General features: G+C 40.8%; 1 long non-coding RNA gene across 1 annotated transcript in view; it reads right to left on the bottom strand.

Annotated features, from left to right (window-relative positions):
* LOC127000036 (uncharacterized) overlaps positions 1–22,752 on the bottom strand; it is a 48,560-nt gene extending 25,808 nt beyond the window's left edge. The window contains exon 1 of the long non-coding RNA XR_007753696.1: positions 22,060–22,752. This is a non-coding gene — a long non-coding RNA (uncharacterized LOC127000036). The remainder of the gene's footprint in view (positions 1–22,059) is intronic.
* Between the last annotated feature and the right edge of the window lie 3,038 nt (positions 22,753–25,790).

Raw genomic sequence — 25,790 nt, 5'->3', positions numbered from 1 at the left:
AAGGAATAAAATACGTTAAAAGGGAATAGATATTAACTGATGACAGACCCAAATAGATAGTTAGTCTTGGCTAAAAACTGCAAAGTAAAAAATCTAGTAAGAAGCAAGATATTATAATGTATGAACTTTCGATTAGTTTTGTTATTTGCCGAAAAGAAATCAATAAAACAAGAATGAGATCAAAACAAAACAAAAAATGAGGTGTGCAAAAAGAACGCGTAAAGAGCACATAGCTTAAAGTACAACAAAAACAAACAAATTTCCAAGACCTAAAAATGTGTAAAATTATAAATATCGAATGAAAGAGAAAGAGAACCTTCCGATCACTAATAAAAGAAAACAACACGCAGGAAGACGAGGAGGAAAAAAGAGAAAAAGAAAAAGAACGAGAGGAAGCATTCGTATAGACACCAACTGAGAGAGAGAGAGAGACAGAACCACACACACACACACACACACACACAAAGAACCATGTCGCAATGTATCGCGTCGTGTACTCGTCCGCTACGGGTTGTTGGGGCACCGAGGCAGACCATGGCGCAGCGTGAGGCATCGGGGCCACTAATCCTGCGTTTAGAGAGGCTTCAAACTTTTTAATGGCCCCGACGTGTCCTGGCCACCGAGCAGTCTCCACGCCCTCACCAGCCGCCCTAATGCACGGGAAATTGTCTGGGATTATGGCCATCACAGAGCGAGCCGAGGAGGAGGCGGAGGAGGAGGAGGAGGGTCAGGAGAGGAGGAGGAGGAGGAGGAGCTAAGGTGGTGATGGTAAGGGGAGGGAGCAGGTAAGAGGAAGGGTAAGAAGTAGGTGGAGGAGAAAGAGGAGGAGGAGGAGGAGGAGGAGGAGAAGTAGGAGGTGGTGATGGTGGAGAGAGAGAGAGAGAGAGAGAGAGAGAGAGAGAGAGATATGAAGGTGGATGAAGAAGTAAAAGGAGGAGGAAGAAGAGAAGGAGAAAAAGGAGGAGGAAACTGTGGATGACTGGAAAAAAAAAGAGAGGAGGAGGAGAAGAACGCAGACCAGGTGAAAAAAAAAGGGAAGAGGAGGAGGAGGAGGGGGAAGAGGAGGAGGAGGAGGAGGACTAGAGAGAAGGATTATGCGCTGATGAGAGGAACAAGAAGGCCGGGTTGGCATATTAAAGCGAGAGGGATGTTAAGGATGTTTAGGAAGAGGAAGGATTAGTGGAGGAAGCCGCTGACGGGGGAATGAAGGAGGGAAGAAAGGAAGGAGGAAAGGAGAGAAGCGAGGACGAAAAGGCGGTTGGTTCAAGAGGAAGAAAATAGAATAGTGTGTGTAAGAAAAAAAAGAAAAATTAAAAGCTACAGATGGGTGATGGAAAAGTATAAACAGGAGGAAGAGAAGAAGGAAAAAATATTAAAATAGAAAAAGAAGGAGATAGTGGTTGACTGGCAATGTATAATGAAAAGGAGGAGAACGAGGACAAAGTAAAGAGATAAAATATATGTTAATGAAGGATATAGCAACAACAGGAATTTGACAGTAAAATATGCAATGGAGGAGCGGGTGGAGTTAAGAAAAGGAGGAAAGAGAGAGGATGATAAATAAGGGAGATGATGAAGAGTAAATAGAGACCGAAATATTAGCTTCAAAGTGAAAGGAGAAAAGATGAATGGAAGGAAGAATAAGAGGAATAGAAAGAAAGGAGAAAAAATTAATGGAAGGAAGAATAAGAGGAATAGAAAGAAAGGAGAAAAGATTAATGAAAGGAAGAATAAGAGGAATAGAAAGAAAGGAGAAAAGATTAATGAAAGGAAGAATAAGAGGAATAGAAAGAAAGGAGAAAAGATCAATGGAAGGAAGAATAAGAGGAATAGAAGGAAAGGAGAAAAGATGAATGGAAGGAAGAATAAGAGGAATAGAAAGAAAGGAGAAAAGATGAATGGAAGGAAGAATAAGAGGAATAGAAAGAAAGGAGAAAAGATGAATGGAAGGAAGAATAAGAGGAATAGAAAGAAAGGAGAAAAGATGAATGGAAGGAAGAATAAGAGGAATAGAAAGAAAGGAGAAAAGATGAATGGAAGGAAGAATAAGAGGAATAGAAAGAAAGGAGAAAAGATGAATGGAAGGAAGAATAAGAGGAATAGAAAGAAAGGAGAAAAGATGAATGGAAGGAAGAATAAGAGGAATAGAAAGAAAGGAGAAAAGATCAATGGAAGGAAGAATAAGAGGAATAGAAAGAAAGGAGAAAAGATGAATGGAAGGAAGAATAAGAGTAATAGAAAGAAAGGAGAAAAGACGAATGGAAGGAAGAATAAGAATAATAGAAAGAAAGAAGGGAAATTGAGACACACCATAAGAAACAAAAGACGGTGAACAGAGAATTAGCGTCAACGTGATAATGAAGAAAACGGAGATGGAAGGAAGAGAGGAACAACAAACAATGATCAAATAACGATAATAAAAACAGGAAAACAATAAACAGACAGCGAATTGACATCAAACAAAGGACATGGAAGGGAAAAAATAATAATAATGTCGAGCAAGAAAGAATATGAAAAGCTGCCAAATAAATCATAAAAAAAAAGATATATAGTGTAAATAAATAGGACGAAAAAGAGAAAATGGTTGCGATAAGAGAGAGAGAGAGAATGGATGGAGCAAAGGAAGGGAAAGAAGGGAGAGGAAGGGAGAGATCGATATATCCTGAGTAAGCGTCAATATTTCCCAATGCACCAGCGTAGCAACTCTCTCTCTCTCTCTCTCAACAATTGGTGAAGATATTGTGGATTTGAGAGAGAGAGAGAGAGAGAGAGAAGCAAGATGGCGTCCCCTAACGAAGCTTGGGGTCAATTTCAGCCGAGTTATGTGACGGGCCAATAGGAGGAGGAGGAGGAGGAGGAAGAAGAAGAAGAAGAAGAAGAAGAAGAAGAAGAAGAGAATCACTATGTTGGAATGGTTGGAAAAGGTCTACGAGAACAATATATAGAAAATGAGGAGAAAGAGGAGGAAGAAAAGAAGTGTGAAAAGGGGAATAATACCACAAAGAAGATATGGAAGAAAACAGTTAAAGAGAATAGGTAATAAAGAAGAAAAGAAATAAATGAAAATAGGGAAGAGGAGTTAAAGATGATATAAGAGAAAATGAATAAAAGAAGAAACGAAAAATTAGAAAAAAAGAAATATGACGGGAAAACAGCAATGAATGTTGTTAAAAGAAGAGAAGGGGAAAGAACATGTGAATTTGTGGACGTTGATAAAGATTAGGAAGAGGAGGAGGAAGAGGAGGAGGAAGAGGAGGAGGAAGATGATGGTGTGTAGAAGGAAGGTGGATATGAGGTGATTTTTTGTGATTAGTTTTGTTTATCTTGTTTTATTGTGATTTGTTTTCTGTGTGTTTTAGTATTTATAAGGTGTGTGTGTGTGTGTGTGTGTGTGTGTGTGTGTGTGTGTGTGTGTGTGTGTGTGTGTGTGTGTGTGTGTGTGTGTGTGTGTTAAGTGAGCTGACATGTTTTGAGTTCAGACTTTCCGGCGCACACACACACACACACACACACACACACACACACACACACATGTTTCCCAGTGAGTAAGGAGATAATAACAATCATAAATATGAGACAACGAATTTAATTACAAAATTATATTCTCTTTCTTCTTTTCCCATTTCCTCTTCCTTCTCCTCCTCCTCCTCCTCCTCCTCCTCCTCCTCCTCCTATTTTTCCTCCTCTTTCCCGTCCTCCCAGTTTAACGTCTTAACCAGATTACACTTGGTTTTTTTTCCTTCTCTTCTATATATTCATAACACTTTTTCTTCTTATTATTTTTTGTTTGTTCATATATTGCAGCTCCTTGTCCGAAACACATTCCCTCCTCTTTTCCTCCTCCTCCTCCTCTTTCACCTCCACTTCATTTTCTTCCTCTTGGCCCATCAGCTCACTGTCTTCATCTTCTGACCGCCTCCTCTTCCTCCTCCTCCTCCTCCTCCTCCTCCTCCTCCTCCTCAGTGTGCACTCTTCATAACAATCTCGTGTTTACAGAGCCATCCTTACCACGACAAGAGAGAGAGCGAGAGAGAGAGAGAGAGAGAGACCTAATAATAATAATAATAATAATAATAATAATAATAATAATAATAATAATAATAATAATAATAATAATAATAATAATAATAATAATAATAATAATGATAATTTTTGTGAGCATTTTTTTCTTGTTTCTTCATCCTTGTAAGAACAGTGAACCGTTCCCTTACCCCCCCCCCCACTCTCTCTCTCTCTCTCTCTCTCTCTCTCTCTCTCTCTCTCTCTCTCTCTCTCTCTCTCTCTCTCTCTCTCTCTCTCTCTCTTTTCCCTCCCCTCTCCTATCCTCCTCCCCTTCTCTCTCCTCCCCTCCCCTCTTCTTCCATTTCTACCCCTCCTCCCTCCCCGTCATAACAATAATGATAGCAAAGGAGAGTGGTGGTGGTGGTGGTGGATGGTTGGGTGGGTGAATGGGGTAAGAAAGTGGAAGGAGCTACAGAGAGGCAAAGAATGGGAGCGAAGAAAGAGAAGAGAAGGAAATTAAGTGAAGGAAAGGGGAGAGAAAAGGAAGGGAAGAAGTGAGTGGAAGGGATAATATGAGATGGAAAAGTAAGGGTCGTGAAAGGAAGGAAAAGGCAGAAGACAAAACCAGGGAGAAGAGAAAGGAAGGTAAAGGAAAGGAAGAGAAAAGGTGTCAAGAGAAAAAAAATATCGAAGAAAAAAAAAAAGTAAGAGGATATGAAGGGAAATGAAGAAAACCGAATGGAAGAGAGGGAATAAAGAGGGGGGTGAAGAAAAAAATGGAAGAGAAACGAAACAAAACCAAGAAAGGAGAAAAACAAAGCAAAATACAAAAAAATAGATAAAAAAGATGATATACATGAAAACAGAGAGGAATAGAGGGAGGGAAGGGGCTCAAGGAAGAAGATAAGAGATAACATTAGTAAACCGAAGGAAATGGAAATGAGGAAAGGGGATAAAGAAAGAAAACGGGAAGAAGGCACCACAACAGAAGTATACGAGGGTTAACGTTGTGACATACTAGGAAAGAGAGGAGGAGGGAGAGGTAAAGAAAATGACGGTTAGTAAAGAGAAAGAAAGAGGATAGAGAGAAATATGGAAACGAAAAATGCATGGAGAGTCAGAGAGGGAAAGGAGAGCAGGAGAGGTAAGGCAAAGTAAATGGAAGGAAGGAAGAGGAGGAGGGGAAGGAGGGAGGGGGGGGATGCACCTCCACTCCACCTTCCCCAGCAGCCGTCAGCATGCCTCCTAAGCGACTTGTGTTAATCAGAGCCAGGAAGCAGACGTGTAGCAGTCCTCCTCTCACGCCTCCATTACCCTCCCTTACACTATTTGCATCCCCCCCCCTCCCTCCGTCTCCTCCTCCTCTCCCTTCCATTTACTTTTGCCTTACCTCTCCATCCCTCCCTTCCCTCCTTGACTCTCCACGCAGTTTTCGTTTCCATATTTCTCTTTCCTCTTTCCTTCCACTTTACTGTTCGTTATTCTCTACCTCCCTCCCTCCTCCTCTTCCTCTCTTTCCTTCCTCTTTCTCTCTTCATGTATTATACGTTGCCATATCTATCTCTCTTTCTTTTTTCCTTCCTTCAGTCTCTTTCTCCTTCGTTATCCTTTTTCTTCTTTCTCTCCTCCTCCTCCTCCTCCTTTTTCTCCCAGTTCTTCCTTCTCAGAGCTCTTCTTTATCGTCTCCCTGCAGTTATTTTCTCCTTTCTCTTCCTTTCTTCTTCCTACTCCCCTCTTCTCCGTTCTCCGACCTCACTCTCCCTTCCTTCTTCCCTTCCTTCTCCTCCTCCTCCTTTTCTCCGTTGTTCTACCGTCCCCTTCTTCCTTTCCCTCCTCTACACTCCTCTCCCGTTCCCCCTTCTCCCTCTTCCTCTTTCTCCTCCTTCCCTTCCTCCTCTTTCCCCTCCTCCCCTGCACTCCATTCCTGCTGCACTGTCATCTCTCTCTCTCTCTCTCTCTCTCTCTCTCTCTCTCTCTCTCTCTCTCTCTCTCTCTCTCTCTCTCTCTCTCTCTCTCTTCTTCCCCCTCTCTCTCTCTTCTCTCTCTCTCTCTCTCTCTCTCTTTCTTCCCTTTTCTCCTTTCTTTCTTTTCGTACTCCTCCTTTTCTGGCGCCTCCTCCACTTCTTTTTCCTTTCTTCCACCCAGTCTCCTCCCCTTTCTCCTTTACCCATGCACTCCTCCTACTCCTTTTCTTCCTCCTCCTCCGCCACCACCAACCTCCACCTCCTCCTTCCCTCCTCCCCTCATCCACTCTCTTTCCGCTAATATTTTCATTTATTCAGAGGTGGAGGATATAAAAGTTCATTCTCTTGTTTTGTTCCTCGAGAAATATTTTGGAACTGAAGAAGAAACACTCGCTCTTTGTGTTACTCCTCCTCCTTCTCCTCCTCCTCCTCCTACTACTACTACTACTACTACTACTATTACTATCCCCACAGTTTCCAATGCCAAAGTAATAACAGCAATAAGAATACTACCGTTGCACTTTCCGTTTCTCTCGCTCTGAAGGAAGAAAAGAGAAGCATCAATTTGTCTTGGGGAAAAAGGAGAAGAAAAGAGACAGCAGGACACATCGCATAGCATAAAGAAGAAAACTGCGTGGCACACATTTCTGAGTTAAGAGAGAGAGAGAGAGAGAGAGAGAGAGAGAGACCGACCGACCCACCTCTTCCTCCTCCTATCCCACCTCTTCCTCCTCCTCCTCCTCCTCCTTCCCTTCCTTCCCTCCCCCTACATATTGATCAATGACGTCACTTCAAGCGCCTGCTGTGATTGGCTGCTGCTGGGAAGGGGGAGGGGCGCACAGTTGGGGGGGGTGAGAGGGAAGAGAGGGAGGGAGAGAGGGAGGGAGGGAAGCAAAAGGGGAGGGGAGAGGGGGAGGGGATGACAGAAAGAATTAGTCACGTTGGGAGGTGGAAGGGAAGGGAAGGGAAGGGAAAGGGGGCGGTTAGGTTAGGTTAGGATAAGGGGCGGGTGTAGGGAGTGAAGGGGGGGTAGGGGGAAAGGGGGGTAAGTGAGGCACCTCCTTACACTCTGCACTCTCTTCATGATACAAAGCGTGTCAGGAATACAGTGTTTCTGCATTCTTTACGCTAAAAGCCACATGTCACCTTGCTCTCTCTCTCTCTCTCTCTCTCTCTCTCTCTCTCTCTCTCTCTCTCTCTCTCTCTCTCTCTCTCTCTCTCTCTCTCTCTCTTCGTCGTTCCTCTTTTTTCTTTTTTATTATCCTTTTAGCAGGTTTTCTCCTCCTCCCTTCCTCTCCCCTGACTTTCATTCCTTTTTCTTCCTCCCTACATGCCTCCTCTCTCTCTCTCTCTCTCTCTCTCTCTCTCTCTCTCTCTCTCTCTCTCTCTCTCTCTCTCTCTCTCTCTCTCTCTCTCTCTCTCTCTCTCTCTCTCTCTCTCTCTCTCTCTCTCTCTCTCTCTCTCTCTCTCTCTCTCTCTCTCTCTCTCTCTCTCTCTCTCTCTCTCTCAAATAAAAAGGCACCATTCACTCCGCCGCCGCCTCTGTCGCTAGCACTCAGCTCTTATTAGTCTGCGAGAAGAGAAATATGTCTCCACTGTACACCGCAAATGCTTCTCTCTCCTCCCTCCCTCTTCTTCTCTTCTCTCCTTCAGCTCCTATCCTCTTCTCTCTTTTCCTTCCTCTTCCCCGCTTGCGCTGCGGTTTTCTTCATTCCGTCTCACACCTTTTCTTCCCGTCCTGTCTTATCCTTTCCTTTTCTCTTACCTCTCTGCCTTAATCTCCATTCCCATACACGCCACTTTCCCTTTCCTTCCTTTTCTTTAGCTGGTTTTCTCTCCTCTCCATATCTTTTCTTTTTTCTCCTCTTCTGCCATAGTCTGCCTTCCATCTCACACCTCTATTATTCCTTCCTCTCCTTCTTCTTTTATGTTCCTTTCCTTTCCTTTCCTTTCTTCTCCTTGCCCTGACCTCCATTCCACCACACCACTCTCCAGTCCTCTCTTCTTCCTCTTTTCTCTTCGTTTCCTCTGTTTAGCTTCTTTCTTTTCTCATCATCTCAGCTTCTTTCTATCCTATCTTACAGTTTCTTCCTCTCCCTTCTAATCCTTTTCTCCTCTTCCAGTCTTTCCTTTTTCTCTTCTTTCTTCCCACGGTTTTCGTTATATTTGACTCCTTTAATCTCCTTTTATTCCCTTCTTCTTTACCCTTCCCTCTCTACTTCTCCTCCTTCTCCTTCCTTCGTCTTCCCCAGCATCCATTTTCACTCCACTTCCTACTCCCTCTCTCTCTCTCTCTCCTTCTATCCTTCCTTCCCTTTCCTTCTTCCCCCGTTCCAACTCCACTTCCATTCCTCTTTGCTCCTCCTCTCTCCCTTCCTTCCTCCTCCCTCCCTTCTTCCCACTCTCCCTCCCTCCCTCCCTCCCTTCCTTCTTCAGACACAATTTTCTTTCCTTACTTTCCCTTCAGAATGTCTCCTCCCATTTGTGCTCTCTCTCTCTCTCTCTCTCTCTCTCTCTCTCTCTCTCTCTCTCTCTCTCTCTCTCTCTCTCTCTCTCTCTCTCTCTCTCTCTCTCTCTCTCTCTCTCTCTCTCTCTCTCTCTCTCTCTCTCTCTCTCTCTCTCTCTCTCTCTCTTCTTCCTTTTTTATTTCTTCATGTCTTTTTTTTCTTCATTTTTTTCTACCTAGTCATCATGCTTCGATTTGCTCTATTTTTACTTCACTTTCTCGTCCTCGTCTTCCTCCTCCTCCTCCTCCTCCTTCTCCTCCTTTCTTGCCTCCTTTTCGCCCTCCTCCTCCTCCTTCACTTCCTCTTTCCATCACCCTACTTTTTTTTTTCCTTGACCTCATCTTGTTGCATTTCTCTCTCTCTCTCTCTCTCTCTCTCTCTCTCTCTCTCTCTCTCTCTCTCTCTCTCTCTCTCTCTCTCTCTCTCTCTCTCTCTCTCTCTCTCTCCTTTTCCATATTTGTTTAACTTTTACTTTTCTTGAGGATATTTTTTTTTAAATATACACTTTAAAAAATCTAAAGAATATACTTGAGAGTTAGGAATATAAAGAAGAGGAGGAGGAAGAGAAGTAACAAGGGGAGAAAATGCTGGAGGAAGAGGAGGAGGAGGAGGAGGAGGAGGAGGAGGAGGAGAACAGGGAATGGTGCAGGCAAAGTGTTTCATGGGAGTAGAAAGAAGAGGAAGAAGAAGAGGAAGAAGAGAAAGAAGGGGAGGAGGAAAAACAGTAACGAAGGAAAGTAGAGTAAGGGATGATGTTGTCAAATGATGTTGTATGGAGGAGGAGGAGGAGCACATTATTAGCCTGACGGGTGCTCAGTCGAGGTTCTTTTAATGAGGCTTCTTGTACATAATCTCCTTCAAAGTGGGAGTAGCGGGAGAATGATCCGTGGGGGGGGGGAGGAAGAGGAGGAGGAGGAGAAGGAGGACGGATTGTATGAGCTCTTCACTCTTCCTCATTCTCTTCACTTCTCCTCATTCTCTTCACTTCTCCTCATTCTCTTCCTCATTATCTTCCTCTCCCTTCTCTTGTCCTCTCATTTACTGTCTCCCTCCCTCCTTCCTTCCTTCCCTAGCTCCTTCATTCCATTCCTCTTTCTTCCTCCACTTCCCTCTCCACCGCATTCTTTTGATCCACCTCCCCTCTACCACTCTTCCTTTTACCCTTCCCCAAATGTCTACTTCCTTTCTGCTTTCCTTCCTTCCTTCCTTCCTTCTGCCCATCCTTCCCTGCCTTTCTTTCCTTCCTTCCAGTATTCCTTCCTTCCTCTCTTCTCTCTTTCCTTTTCTCCAGCCTTCCTTTTTTCCTTCCTTCCTTCATTTCTTCCTTTCTTCCTTACTTCCTCCCTCCCTTCCTTCCTTCCTTCCCTTCTTCCTTTCTTCCTTCCTTACTTCCTCCCTCCCTTTCTTCCTTCCTTCCTTCTTTTCTTTCTTTCTTTCTTCTTTCCTTCCTTCCTTCCTTATCTTCCTTTACCTCAACTTATCGACAAATTTAGGCCAATCCAACCACCTGAGAGAGAGAGACGTGAATCAAGGCACGACACTAGCGGCGGAGGAGGCCCCGAGGTGGAGGGCTGTTGTGATTTGATTGGTCGCTTCCCGCCGCTGCAGGACCGCTGATTGGCCGCCTAATCATGGCTGGCCGAAGGAGAGAGAGAGAGAGAGAGAGAGAGAGTAAGTATAATGAGGCATGAGGAAATTAGAATAAAAAGGAAGAAGAAATAAAATCAAGAAGGATATGAATGTATAGATTAAAAGATAAATGTTTACGGAAAGAAGTAAATAAATAATAAGTATGGAGAGCTTGATGTTAATAAGAGAACGGAGAAAATTTGATGAAAGAAGGAAGAAAATGAATTCGGCAAGGATATAAATGCATAGATAAGAATAATAATGTTTAGGGAAGAAAGAAAACGTAAAAATGTAAAGTGGTATAGAGAGCTTCAGGGAAAGAAAAAGAGAGAGAACAAATAAGAAAAAATTTATTAGTCGAAAAAGAAAAGAATTTAGAAAGGCTTTGAATGTATAGATAGGAAGAAGAATGTTTAGGAAGGAAAGAGAGAAGACGTAGATATAAAAAGGAAAGTTGGTTTAGAGAACTTGAGGGAACACAGAGAAGAAAGCAAGGAAGAAAAGGAGGAATAGTGGGGGATAAAGCAAAGGAAAGCATGTAGAGGCAGGTAAGGATATAGGTTGACGTACAGGTGTGAAGGGAAAAAATGTTCAGGTGTTGATGGCAAGGAGAGGAGGCACTTAGATTGATAAAGAAAGTAAGATGACTGATAATTCTTTTTGCTATAAGGATTTTTATAAGAGATCATTTTCTTTTAGTACTAACCAATGTTTTCCTATCTTCTTTTATACTGTGACGTCGTAGGTCATTCATGTTTATGTCATTAATATTTTCTTTCGTTCATTCATTTATTCATTCACTTACTACGCATTATTATTTATTATTACTGTTTTGTCATTAACTTTACAATCATAAACATTTCGTATAAGGATTGCAAAATTTGTAGCTTACCATAACTTGCATAATACCACACACACACACACACACACACACACACACACACACACACACACGCCGATGAGTTTAATGAATGGACGGGGGAGACCTAAGAGGAGGGACAGATGGGGGGTGGGGGGGTGAGGCAGCTGATGGAGAGAAGAGAAGGAAAGAGGAGAGCAGGGAGGGAGGGGGGGGGGGGAAGGGACGCCACGCCCGCACACACTGGAAAGAAAATGGGGAACAGGAAATGGAAGGGCGATTGTGGAATGGGTTGCTGTTGTTGTTGTTGTTGTTGTTGTTGTTGTTGTTGTTGTTGTTGTTTTGATTATTTATATTATCATTATTATCATTACTGTTCCAGAAAAAAAATCGCATTGGGCGCCTAATTAGTACCAGAGAAAGCTCGATAAAAGTGAATTTGCTCATTGCGAATAATTCAAACAATAAGAAAAATGTTTAATTGCTATCGGAACCCTCAGAGTGACAACCTTTTTTGCTTCTTCGGCGGCTTGATATCCCTTACTTTTCTCTCACTCATTATCGAATACCTAGAGATAAATTAAACTGTTCTGCAGAAGTGTTAGAAGCAATAAGCACTTGTTTTCCAGAATTAACTTACCATTTTCAGTCTATAGCTAAAACGCATCAACTCTGAGAAATATAGACGACCACAAAATGACATAGAGAAGGAAAAGTGTAATACAGTTATATAAATTGGAAATCATTACTTGGTTCCCTTCATAACGTACAGATGACAGCGGATTGAGAAGAAACATTAAATACCCGAAGTGCTTATCAAATTAAACAAACCCGCCAGACTGATTGAAAAGGTTAACTCTTGAGACACACACACACACACACACACACACACACACACACACACACACACACACACACACACACACAGAGAGTCGCCTTTCAAGCCATTTCTCTTCCTTTTCAGGTTATCAATATATTATTTCCCTTTTCCGATATCTACATAGTCTTCGTCAATACTTGAAAGCCCCTGCTCCTCCACCTCCTCCTCCTACAGCTCCTCCTCCTGCCTTTCCTCCTCCTCCTCCTCCTCCTGAGAGCTCCCTGCGGCCACGCCAGTAATGCTCACACTTACTACAACTTTCTTCTCTGCGCCTCGGCCTAAGAAATGGAGTTTTGTAACCATAAAGGTGGCCGCCGTATTTGTAAAGAGATTTGCTTTGGTCTTTCTGCCTCCTTCTCCCCCCACTCTCTCTGCTCTCTCTCTCTCTCTCTCTCTCTCTCTCTCTCTCTCTCTCTCTCTCTCTCTCTCTCTCTCTCTCTCTCTCTCTCTCTCTCTCTCACACACACACACACACACACACACACACACACACACACACACACACACACACACACACACACACACACACACACACACACACACACACACACACACACACACACACACACACACACACACACACGCAGGTGAACTCAGGTACACTTCGGCCTCCTTAATAATTTATTTAAGAGGGAGAAATCTACAAAGGTATTTATCTCATGAATATCTTACAAAGCTCACGGGAAAACCAACAAAAATTTTATGTATGCTGGTCTGTGTGGGGCCTGTTTGTGTGTGTGTGTGTGTGTGTGTGTGTATGTCCCCTTACGAGTCACTGTTGAAAGAGTAGTAATAGTAGTGGTAGTAGTAGCAGTAGTAGTAGTAGTAGTAGTAGTAGTAGTAATAATAACAATAATAATAATAATAATAAATAATAATAATAATAATAATAATAATAATAATAATAATAATAATAATTATAGCTCAAGGACTGTCGTGTGTTATATATCGCTGAGTCATTCTTTTATAATCTCCGCCTCCTCCTCCTCCTCCTCCTCCTGCTCCTCCTCCTCCTGCGCCTTCCTTCCTTCCCCCCTCCCCCCCCGCTGATATCCCAATATTAACACCATTATCAGCAATTTCTTCGCTGTACGTCGATCTTTCTTTTTCTGTATTTGTTCGTTGTTTCGCCGCACTGCTTGACTTGTTTTTGTTTTGTTTTTGTTTTTTCATCCCTTGGTGTAGCTTTGTGTCCATTATCTCAGTGTTTGTTTCCTTTAAACCACTGCCTCTGTTTGTTGCCTCTTTGCCTCTGTTTGTTTGTTTGTCTTTGTGTTTCTCTCTCTCTCTCTCTCTCTCTCTCTCTCTCTCTCTCTCTCTCTCTCTCTCTCTCTCTCTCTCTCTCTCTCTCTCTCTCTCTCTCTCTCTCTCTCTCTCTCACACACACACACACACACACACACACACACATCACAGCGAATAACTAACTGAACAAGAAGCAACACATCACCGGCGTCGTCAGAGCAGCCTCACACAAGCAACACAGACTCAGGGCTCCGGGAACATCTCTATTCTGCCTACACTCACGTCTGCCTCCCCATTGTAGACATCCTCTCTGTTCCTCAAACAACAACAATAGCTCAAGAGGGTTGATCACCGGGCATACAGAGTCATCCTAGTCCAGCTACGAGGATGAACCAAATACCCAGGGTCAGTCTAGGCTCTTATGGACCGCAATGACTTGAGACAGTTTGGCGAGGGCTGCTATATTCCCCTATAGGCCCTTAACGTTACCAAATTGTCGTACTAAGCTTATTATATATGCCGATTTCAGTCTAAAAAAACCGTCGTACCCACAAAATTAACGATACCTATTTCTAGTTATTGCTAAAACTGTCAATTATATTTTTTTTTCAGTCGCTATAAGTTAGAAATAGGAAAACCCAGTGTGGTGAGGACGGTAACGCGGCACCCTGCATCGCCCTCGCCACCGCCACCGTACATGCCACAACACGAGGCGCCTCCACCTTCCCCCCTTCACTAGGCAGAGCAGATTGTTCCCCTCAGTGACCCGAGCACGGATAGAGACAGACTCAGTGGCCTCCATATTGCGCAGTATTGATGGTGTTTAAATTTGTTGGTTTATTTAGTTGAAAGTAGTCGTTAATCATTACTACTATATTTCTTAGGATTGAATTTGGAATTGTTTTTAACATCTCATTAAATGTAATTCACTTCTCTCTGACTACTGCGTTCCATATAATCCATGAATTGTAATTTTTATTATTTTCTATTATTATTTTTTTTATTATTTATTATTACTGTTACACACACACACACACACACACACACACACACAGAGAGAGAGAGAGAGAGAGAGAGAGAGAGAGAACCCAAACACATTAAAAACCGAGAAAGAGAAAACGCAAGAAAATGACAGAGAAAAAGAAAAAAAAAACATGGACGTGCCTCGCTTGGTTGCGGCAGCGGCAGTAGTGGTCGAGTTTTTTCTCAGCCTTGACCTCCCTCCCCAAGCACCGCGATCACCCACACCTCCTCCCCGCACCAAGGGCACCTCCCATTTGCATACGGAGGCACAAAGCGGCCCCTAATAACAATCAAGCGTTCCCATGAAGGCCAAAAGAGGGCTGGGGCGTGGTGGGGGAAGGGAAAAGAGGGCGGCTGGGGTGCGCTGTGTGGCTGGCGGGGCGGGGAAGGGAAGGGAAGGGGAAGGGAAAACGGGTTGAAGAGAATGAAGGATGGAAGGAAGGAGAAAAGGAAAGAACGTGTGGAGTTAGTATAAGGGTGAGGTTTGGTGGAGCTGTGGTGAAGAAGGGGAGGGGCAAAGTGTAGTCATGTCGAAGCGAAATAGGAAAACCTGTAGGGAGTGAATGAAGGGTGAAAGGAGAAAAGGGGAGTGCGTATAGAGTTAGTATAGATAGAGGTAGGCATGTGAAGTGTGGTGGAGCTGTGGCAATAAGTGGTGGATAGAAGTGAATGAGGAAAGAGCACAATGGTTAGTGGATGAATGAACGATGGAAAGAAGGACAAAATAGAAGCGGTTGTATAAGCTGTAATAAAATAAACGAAGGAAGAGATAAAAAAAACTATTTGAATGATTAGAGAACCAAAGTGGAGCTTAGAGGAATATACAAAAGCGAAGGTAGAATGCGTGTACTGAGTGAAGAGGAAGAAAGAAAGAAGGAAAGGTAGAAGGATGTGTGTGAGACAAATGTAAAAAAAATATATTTGGAAGGACAGGAAAGATAAGGAAAGAGAGAAAGAAAGAAGGATAAAAGTGTAGCATGTAAGGAAAGATAGAGGGCAAGAATGAGGGACTGAGGAAGGAAAGAGCTAACCATATGCAAGGGGGAGAAAAGGGAGAGAGGGGAGGGCCGAGTTGTGTGTATGAAGGGGGAGGAAAGGGGAGGAAGGAGTGAATAGATGCATGTGGAGAGAGGTATAGGAGCTGAGGGAGATAAGTGGAGGGAAGGACGGAGGGTAAGGAAGTGGATGTAAATAAAAAGAAAGGAAGAAAAAGAAGAGAATACAGAGTGGATGAAGATGCTAAGGGAGTCAAAGAAGGAATAAGGATAAAGGGGAAGAAAAGAAAAATAGAAAATAAGGAAAAAAATGGCGAAATAAAAAAAATATGAAAAATAAAGTGGAAGGAAGGAAGGAAGGAGAGATCATATAAAGAGAATGAGATGTAATATAAATGAAATAAAGAGGGAAAAGGAGTCAAAAAGAAGAAATTATCATGAAGGAAAAACAAGAAGGAAATAAATAAAACAAAAAGAACGTACATAGTGTTGGGTTAGGTCATGACGGGAAACTTGCCAAAATACGAAATGAAAAAGACCAGAGAAAGTAGCTACGTAGTTCACATCGGCAAGACGGGAGGAAAAGAAGAAAGTTAAGTGTGACAAAGGGATGTAGGGGCAAGCTATATACCTATCATCGGAAGGAGCTGAAAGGATGGATACGGAGAAGAATATGGACACAGGCAAGAGGGAGGAGATTGATGGGAAGATGAACGAAGTGATGAGGGGAGGAGGAGGAGGCCTATGAGGGAGGGAGGCTTGTGAATGGAGGATTGAAGTGAAGGGAATGTATAGGTTGAGCTAAATTGGAATTGCAGGGAAAAATAGATATTGAAAGATTGACTACACAACAGCTGACGCGAAATCGAAGGAGAAAAATGAAAGACGCATAGACCAGCATTAGAAAAACGGGAAGAGAAAGTGAGAGGCGAAGAAGGAAGAAATTACAGAATAGAAAATAAAATAAAAACGAAATGCTCTAGAAAAAAGTTATAGCCAACATTTTGAGAAGGAATGAAAAAAAAATATTTTGAAGAAATAAAAGTAGTTGGAAATAATGAAGAGGAATAATTATATGAAAAAGATGAATGGAAAGAAGAATGTGGCAATTGCAGATATGGGAGAGAAGGAAGAATGCATTAGAGAAAAGGAAATTGAGGAAATCATAAAAGAGAGAGAGAGAGAGAGAGAGAGAGAGAGAGCAGTAGGAAAGAAGGAAGGAATGGAGGCTGAGAGCTGAACCACGCAGGGAGGGAGGGAGGAAAGCAGCAGGGAGAGAAGGGAGGGAGGGAGGGAGAGAGGGAGGGAAAAAACTCTCATCTGCATACATTGATAGCCGACCCGCCTCCCCAAGCCATCCTGATTGAGGGACCTGTGTAGTGTGTGTGTGTGTGTGTGTGTGTGTGTGTGTGTGTGTGTGTGTGTGTGTGTGTGTGTGTGTGTGTGTTATAATGATTCCTTTCAATATTGCTTGATTTTTTGTAGTTATTTTCTTTCCCAAAAAAAATTTCCTTTTCTCTGAAACAGAAATATTATGGAATTCAATGTTTAATTCACACTTTCATCAATAATTGCAAAAGTAAGCCTATTCTCGATGTTGTTACTTTCAATAATAATAATAATAATAATAATAATAATAATAATAATAATAATAATAATAATAATAATAATAATAATAATAATAATGGTAATAGTAATAATAATAATGAAAACATCATAATTACTATTATTATTATTATTATTATTTTATTATTATCATTGTTATTGATGTTATTACAGATTTTGCTAATAGTAATAATAATAAAAGTAAGAAGAAAAAAGTCAAAAAGTACATTAATAATAATAATAAGAAGAAGAATAAGAAGAAGAAGAAGAAGAAGAAGAAGAAGAAGAAGAAGAAGAAGAAGAAGAAAAAAAATTGAGAAGTATAATTGTAGCTTATTAAAATTATTATTTTTATTATTTTTTAATATCACTAGTTTTATTATTATCATTATTATTATTATTATTATTATTATTATTATTATTATTATTATTATTATTATTATTATTATTATTATTATTATTATTATTATTATTATTATTATTATTATTATTATTATAATATTGTTGTTGTTGTTGTTGTTGTAGCAGTAGTAGTAACAGTAGTAGTAGTAGTAGTAGAAGCAGTAGTAATAGTAGTAGTAGTGGTAGTAGTAGTAGTAGTAGTAGTAGTAGTAGTAGTAGTAGTAGTAGTAGTAAAAGTAGCAGTTTGAAACATGGAAACATGGACGAGCAGGCAACATAAAACCTATTGGCTCATTGCGAGGCTGCCTGCTTTTAGAGATTTAATTAATCCGTCAGCCACAGGAGTGGCTTCCGGGAAGGATTAAAGCACTACTGAATGTACTCGTGGATACTTTTAGTTCACTCCCGATGCAGCAAAGTGACGGTCAATGCGATTTTTAAAGGAATTGATCGTTTCCGCACTAACCACTCCACCAGGAAGGCTGTTCCAGTGGCGGACGACTCTGTTCGAAAAATAACTACTGCCGGAGGAGGAGAAGGAGGAGGAGGAATAGGAGGAGGAGAAGGAGCAGTAATAGTTAATTCTTCTTATTATTATTATTATTATTATTATTATTATTATTATTATTATTATTATTATTATTATTATTATTATTATTATTATTATTATTATTATTATTATTATTATTATTATTATTATTATTATTATTATTATTATTATTATTATTGTTATTCTTATTCTTATTCTTATTCTTATTATTATTATTATTATTATTGTTGTTGTTGTTGTTGTTGTTATTATTGTCGTTTCTTGATTATAGTATAAATGCTTTTAAAATAACTAATAATACATAATAATAATAATGAGTAATAGTAGTAATTTCGTAACTGTGATTAAAATATTAATTATTATCATTGTTTTTATCTTCATAATCAGCATCAATGAGGAAAACTTCACATATCTATATTTTTTTAAAATCATGACTTCAGTTTTGTTATTCACGTTCCTTGTTTACTATATTTACTTATTGCTTTTGATATATATATATATATATATATATATATATATATATATATATATATATATATATATATATATATATATATATATATATATATATATATATATATATATATATATATATATATATATATATATATATATATATATATATATATATATATATATATATATATATATATATATATATATATATATATATATATATATATATATATATATATATATATATATATATATATATATATATATATATATATATATATATATATATATATATATATATATATATATATATATATATATATATATATATATATATATATATATATATATATATATATATATATATAGAATTATATATTTATTTTTTATTGGTATGTGTATTATGATTATAATTATTATTATTCTTGTCATTGTTATACTACTCATGCCACTAATCATTATTATTATTATTATTATTATTATCATTATTATTATTATTATTATTATTATTATTATTATTATTATTATTATTATTATTATTATTATTATTATTATTATTATTATTATTATTATTATTATTATAGTTAACATTATTATTATCATTATTATTATTATTATTATTATTATTATTATTATTATTATTATTATTATTATTATTATTATTATTATTATTATTATTATTATTACTAGTACTAGTAGTAGTAGTAGCAGTGATATTCAGAACTCTTTTCAATTTCTTTGTAAATTTTGACACAGTGTAATAGTTGATTCATGCAACGCTGCTCCTTTATATTTGCTTGTTTGATATTGTTTCTCTATTACCTGTCATAAATTGGACTATTGTTATTCGTTTGCCCCTTTGATGCTTCATGGAAACCGTGCAAAAAATAAGTAAAACAAAAGATAGATGAAAACTATGACATTGTAATGAAGAAAAAAAAAAGACTGCACGAGTTGGAATTAACTTTACTGGTAATAACTATTTTCCTTACTATGCATACGCCCAAAAGAGTGTGTTGCGAAATATGAAGGGTTTTTTTTTTTGTGTGTGTGTATGTGTGTGCATATTTAGATATGTGTTCGGGAGTAGATGCAGTAGTAGGTGAATTGTAGTAGCAGTAGTAGTAGTAGTAGTAGTAGTAGTAGGCAGTAGTAGTTGTTATTATTGTCAATATTTATCATCACATTATCCATGCCAAATTCAATCCAGCTCTACCTCGATCCTTCCCTCCCTCTTTCCTAACTTCAATGCTCCTCTTTCCTATTCTTTCTATCCATCCCTCCTCCCTTTATCCTGCCCCCTATCCCTTCCTCGTCCCCACCTCCCTCCCTCCAGGTTTCTGTTCACCGAGCCCCGTCTGATACAGTGGTTCTCTACCTTATAATATTTGTAAATCGTCAGTCGGCCGAGGAAGGAGAGGGACTTTGTGGTTTTTGGGCTAACAGGTGGAGGAGGAGGTGGAGGAGAGAGGGGAACAGGAGGAGGAGACGGAGAAGGAGGAGGAGGAGGAGCATGAGTCTCGTGAGGACTATGGATTGGTTCTCTCTCTCTCTCTCTCTCTCTCTCTCTCTCTCTCTCTCTCTCTCTCTCTCTCTCTCTCTCTCCCGCGTGGTGACGCAGGCGTAGCTGTCTTTGTTGTCCCCCTCCCACTCCCTCTCTCCCTCCCTCTCCCTCTCTCCCTCACTTCCATTGCCTCCCTCTTGCTTTCCCTTCTCCCTTTCTACCTCCCTCTCGCTCTCCCCATTGCTCCCTACTGCGTCTCTCTCTCTCTCTCTCTCTCTCTCTCTCTCTCTCTCTCTCTCTCTCTCTCTCTCTCTCTCTCTCTCTCTCTCTCTCTCTGTCTCTCTCTCTCTCTCTCTCTCTCTATCTCTCTCTCTCTCTCTCTCTCTCTCTCTCTCTCTCTCTCTCTCTCTCTCTCTCTCTCTCTCTCTCTCTCTCTCTCTCTCTCTCTCTCTCTCTCTCTCTCTCTCTCTCTCTCTCTCTCTCTCTCTCTCTCTCTCTCTCTCTCTCTCTCTCTCTCTCTCTCTCTCTCTCTCTCTCTCTCTCTCACTGGCCTAGCGTAAATAAGGCTTATAGAAGGAAATTTCACGCCGAGAAATTATTATTATTGAAAGTGAAAACAATGAAGCTTCTGCGGAAAATAGTGTCTGATAGATATTCTTGCTCCTTTTTCCTCTTTTTATTCCTCTATGATGTTTGTTTGTTATTTTGTTTGCTATTCATAGTTGTTTGGCTATTTCTCCTACCATATATTTTCCTTTGCACGTTATTATTTTTGTTTTTTGTTTCTTGTTTTGTTATTATTTTGTTTATATTATGTTTCCTTCGCTATCATCCTCTTTATCATAATCTATTTTACTCTCCTGTTAGTTTTTTTTTTTCTCTTTCTCTCATTTTCCATTTATTTCGTTTCCCGTAATCGACAAACGCTTCAATATTTTCTCCCGAACGTTCGCATTCCTCGGAGAAAAAACAAATATATAAAAAAAGACTAACATTATTGACTCGTCGCGGGCGGAGCGGAGGGAAAATTTTGTAAATATTGCACAGTCAGAGGCAGGCGTAGGGGGGGGATCAATACACTTCAGCCGCTGAGTTATGGACGAAATTTGTGAAAGTTTTAGACTCAAAATGTCAAGCAAATGTCACCACGAAATACATTACAAAGAGAGAGGCATCAGTCACCTCCTCCTCCTCCTCCTCCTCCTCCTCCTCCTCCTTCTCCTCCTACTTCTTTAATCCTCCTCCTTTTCCTTCTCCTCCTACGACTACTCTTCCTTCTGTAATCTTTCTTCTTTCCCCTCTGTTATCAGTATCCTCTTCTTCCTCTCTCTCTCTCTCTCTCTCTCTCTCTCTCTCTCTCTCTCTCTCTCTCTCTCTCTCTCTCTCTCTCTCTCTCTTAGTCTTGTTTTCTTTCTCCTCCTTCTCCCGTTCTCTTCTTCCTTCTCCTCTTTTTCGTTTCCCAGCTCTCCTCTTCTCATCCTTTCCTCCATCCCTCACTGTTTCCATTATCTTACTTGTTATTCTTACCTTCTTCCTACCATCTTATTCTTCCTTTAATCCTCCTCTCCTCCTCCTCCTCCTCTTCCTCCTCCTCCTCCTCCTTCCTACATCTTTCACTTCTTATCTTCTTGCATCTTACGTTTTTTTTTTATCTTCCTTACTTTTTACTTCTCACTATTCCTCCTCCTCCTCCTCCTCCTCGTCCTCTCACCTCTCCCACTTCTCTCACTCTAAGGCTACGACGTTAAGGTAACTCTCTCTCTCTCTCTCTCTCTCTCTCTCTCTCTCTCTCTCTCTCTCTCTCTCTCTCTCTCTCTCAGCTATCACCCCCCTCCCCCCCTAACCTCCCATCACTAATATTATCACAACAACAACAATAACAATGAAAACAACAAAAACAGCAATAACAACAACAAAATACTTATATAACAGTTCCTCTTCAAACTAATACAGCCACGCAGCGGAGAGAGGAAGGGGAGGAGGAAGAGGAGGAGGAGAAGGAGGAAGAGGAGGAGGGAAATGATGAAAAAGAGGAGGGGAGAAAAAGAAAAAGAGAGGGGCGGAAGAGAGCACACACACACACACACACACACACACACACACACACACACACACACACACACACACACACACACACACACACACACACACACATACACACACACACACACACACACACACACACATACACACACACATACACACAGACGCACACAGAAGCAAGTCACCACAAACCCACCATAACCCCCCCCCCACACACACACACACACTCCCACCCCCACCACCAATCCTTCACCCCCTTAGCAATCCAAGGTCACCAAAAACCAGTCTGAGGTCAACACTGTGTGATTAACGGCCTTGACCTTGGCTGACTGGCTGCCTGGCGGGGGTCTCTGATTCACACACACACACACACACACACACACACGCCTACGCACCGGCACTGTAGACGAAGGGAGACGAGGAGGACAACAACGATGAAGGTGGTGATGGCGAGTAACTTGTAACATCGGGTGGTGTTGATGCCGATCCTCAGCCTGGTGGTGATGATGGTGAAGGTGGTGGTAGTGGTGGTGGTGGTGTCCGGCGAGGCGGTGGAGGTCCCCAGCGGCGTCGTCAGGAGGAATCAATATCCGGATGGAGGGGCGTAAGAGGGGCGGGAAAGGGCGTGAAAAACGGGGCTGACGGGGAGGCGGGAGGGCCGGGAGGAGCGAGCGGCGCCTCCCTCCTCCCGCCGCTGGTCTGCATAAACCACTGTTTTCACTCGTGAATTAAGGCTCTCTGCTCCGGCCCACTAATGAGCACTGATGAGTCGGGCTTGATCATGCGCTCTCCGCCCAGCCCTCCACCACCCCTCCTCTCCCTCCTCCTCTGCAGCCGCCGCCGCCTCCTCCTCCTCTCCGTCTTCCTCCTTGCAGTCCTTCCCTCCGCCCCTCCCTTCCCTCCAGCTTAGGTCTCTCTCTTCCTTCCCTTCTCGTCCGTTCCGATGTTCCAGTTTCATTTTTCTTCGTCGCAGCTCATCTTTGCTGTTCATTTCTTCATTTTCTTGAGTTACCTTCCTTCTCGGCCTCCTCCTCTTCCTCCTCGTCCTCTTCGTCTCCCCGCCCCCTCTGCCCCAGCCAGCCGCTCCAGACGGCCCCGCCCTCCCCTCCCTGCCCCGCCCCGCCCCGCCCCGCCCCGTCCGGCCAGACACGGCTGTTGGTGTTACGCTGCTCGCTCTTATTACTTTTTTTCTTATTCTCTCTCTCTCTCTCTCTCTCTCTCTCTCTCTCTCTCTCTCTCTCTCAATAACGAATTGCGTACATCGTGTGGAGAAAAATTGAGAATAGTGAACATATGAATGGTGAGATTGTGTGTGTGTGTGTGTGTGTGTGTGTGTGAGTATAAAGGAAATATTAATAAAGTGATTTATCAGAGATCTAACAGTCAGGATAGATGTTTGGTGCAATGGTACTACATACTCCTCAATGATTTTTTTGTTATATTAATGATAATCATCATCATAATCATAATCGTCATCATCATCATCATTCTAACAATAGTGATAATAATGATAATAATGATAAAAATAAGAACGGCAGTAGTAATGGTTTTCATGGAAATAGTAATAACAGTAACAAGATTAATAATAGTGACCATACCAGCAATTATTATAAAGTATTAGAGATATTGGCCATAATGTTAATGCACATAATAGGAATGTCAAAACCTTGAACACTGATGAAATAACTCAGGTCAAAGCGGCAGGCTCGTGTTGGCGAAGCTGTGAAAATGGTCACGATTTTGTATTTTGTATTTACTCGGCAATAATTGTGGTCACGAAGTTTTACATATCATTCTGTTTTTTGTTATGATAACCAGGGAGAATATAGAAGAATGACCTAGTGAATAATATCGAGAATGAGTGGCAGGCAGCGCACACACACACACACACACACACACACACACACACACACACACACACACACACACACACACACACACACACTGGTAGCTCAATCGGTTAGAACGCCGCGCTGCAAGGATTCACGGCCAAACAGGCGGCGGTTCGAGCCCCGCTCATACCGGATTCTTTCCGTTGACTAGGAGTGGTTACTGTCTCCCCTTGAGCAAGGGGGATGGGGTGTGTGGTGTGTGAGGTCCTGGCAGTACCCAGAGATCGACAATAATGAGCACTTGCTCACGTCGGAAGGGTACCTGCTGGCGAAAGCGAGTCCAACTCGTGATCAGGCCGTGGTGAATTACGCACACACACACACACACACACATGGGCTTATGGAGGAAGGTCGCTACTTTTTTTTTCTCCCTTCGTGCAGCAGCAGTGAGGCAGGCGAGGGAGAGAGAGAGAGAGGGAGCGGGAGAGGGAGAGGGAGAAGAGAGGGAGGAGAGAGAGGCTGTGTTGTTGATGCTAAGCTGCTTACTCGTTGTGAACCTAACCCCCCCTCCCCCCCTCTCTCTCTCTCTCTCTCTCTCTCTCTCTCTCTCTCTCTCTCTCTCTCTCTCTCTCTCTCTCTCTCTCTCTCTCTCTCTCTCTCTCTCTCTCTCTCTCTCTCTCTCTCTCTCTCTCTCTCTCTCTCTCTCTCTCTCTCTCTCTCTCTCTCTCTCTCTCTCTCTCTCTCTCTCTCTCTCTCTCTCTCTCTCTCTCTCTCTCTCTCTCTCTCTCTCTCTCTCTCTCTCTCTCTCTCTCTCTCTCTCTCTCTCTCTCTCTCTCTCTCTCTCTCTCTCTCTCTCTCTCTCTCTCTCTCTCTCTCTCAATGAATCGAGATATATTTCGAATTTACCTTTAAAATCAAATATAACTAACGATATTGTTGTTGATGTTATAATTGCATTTTTTGTAATTTTGTTTTATCGATATTTATTAATAATACAATGTCATTCTAAGTAAATACTGCGAAAATACTTAAAACATTTAATTTACATACATTGAATAATGAGGGTCTGTATAACACATTGAAAAGGTGAGCCGTCCGGAGGCAGGTATAAGTGCACACCTTTACCTGGCGGCCTATTTTAATTATGTGGTTCAGGTCAAGTCCGCGTAATGGTACTTAGACATCGTGAATATTTTATTACACGTGTGCTGATCTTCATATTTCCTGTTAGGTCTGATTGATTAATCTCAAAGTGGTTTTATATATATATATATATATATATATATATATATATATATATATATATATATATATATATATATACATATATGCATATTGTGCGTGCGTGCACGAGCTTTTTTTTGTGTGTGTAAGTGAGCTCGTGGCATCTGTAACCATGAAATTAAATAAAAGATGCAAAGTGAAAGGAAACCAGACATAGCGATGATGATGTTGACATGTCTTACGGTGGTGTTCAGTCAAACATAATGACATGGACTGCTCAGTATAATGTGACCATGAGCAATTTTAAAATTAAAAAAGTGTAAAAAAAATTTACTGGAAAAACCGCAATTAGGAATCATGGAAGAGAATCACGAAATGAAATGAAACAGGACAAACCCCGTAGACTTTTTTCTCTCTGAAAGTTACGAATATATATATATATATATATATATATATATATATATATATATATATATATATATATATATATATATATATATATATATATATATATATATATATATATATATATATATATATATATATATATATATATATATATATATATATATATATATATATATATATATCTATATTTTTTTTAACAAAGCAAGCCGAGAATGATCGTGGCAATCTCCCTAGGGAGTAACAAAGCAGATTGGTGTTATCTTCACAAACAGGCGAAACATACAAGAAAAAATTAAGTCCTCAACAAAATTAATCTTGGTAGTGACCACGCAATGTTTAGATGCGAAATATAGATCAACGGAAGAAAAGGAAGAAATAAATCGGTAAGAAAATCACTTGCAAGCTGTTTAAACATGCATAGTAAAACAAAGTAATTAACATTCAGCAGTCAACACATATATGCAGCCATTAATAACGGAGATAATCTTTCCCTGAATATAGCAACGAAAACTACCCTCTTTTAATGCACAGGCACTAGGTCTGTCACACGAACCACACAATTGCTGTAGATTGTCATCAGAAACGAAGCTGCCAGTGCAGAATCGCAGAAACATAGAAATACAATAAAATTAAAGCAGCGGAACTTGAAAATGTGAGAAAGT

This window comes from Eriocheir sinensis, chromosome 17 (assembly GCF_024679095.1).
Source record: "Eriocheir sinensis breed Jianghai 21 chromosome 17, ASM2467909v1, whole genome shotgun sequence".
In the NCBI taxonomy this organism is placed as follows: Eukaryota; Metazoa; Arthropoda; class Malacostraca; order Decapoda; family Varunidae; genus Eriocheir; species Eriocheir sinensis.
The sequence above is the reverse complement of the archived record's forward strand: the minus strand, read 5'-3'. Positions and strand labels throughout refer to the sequence as shown.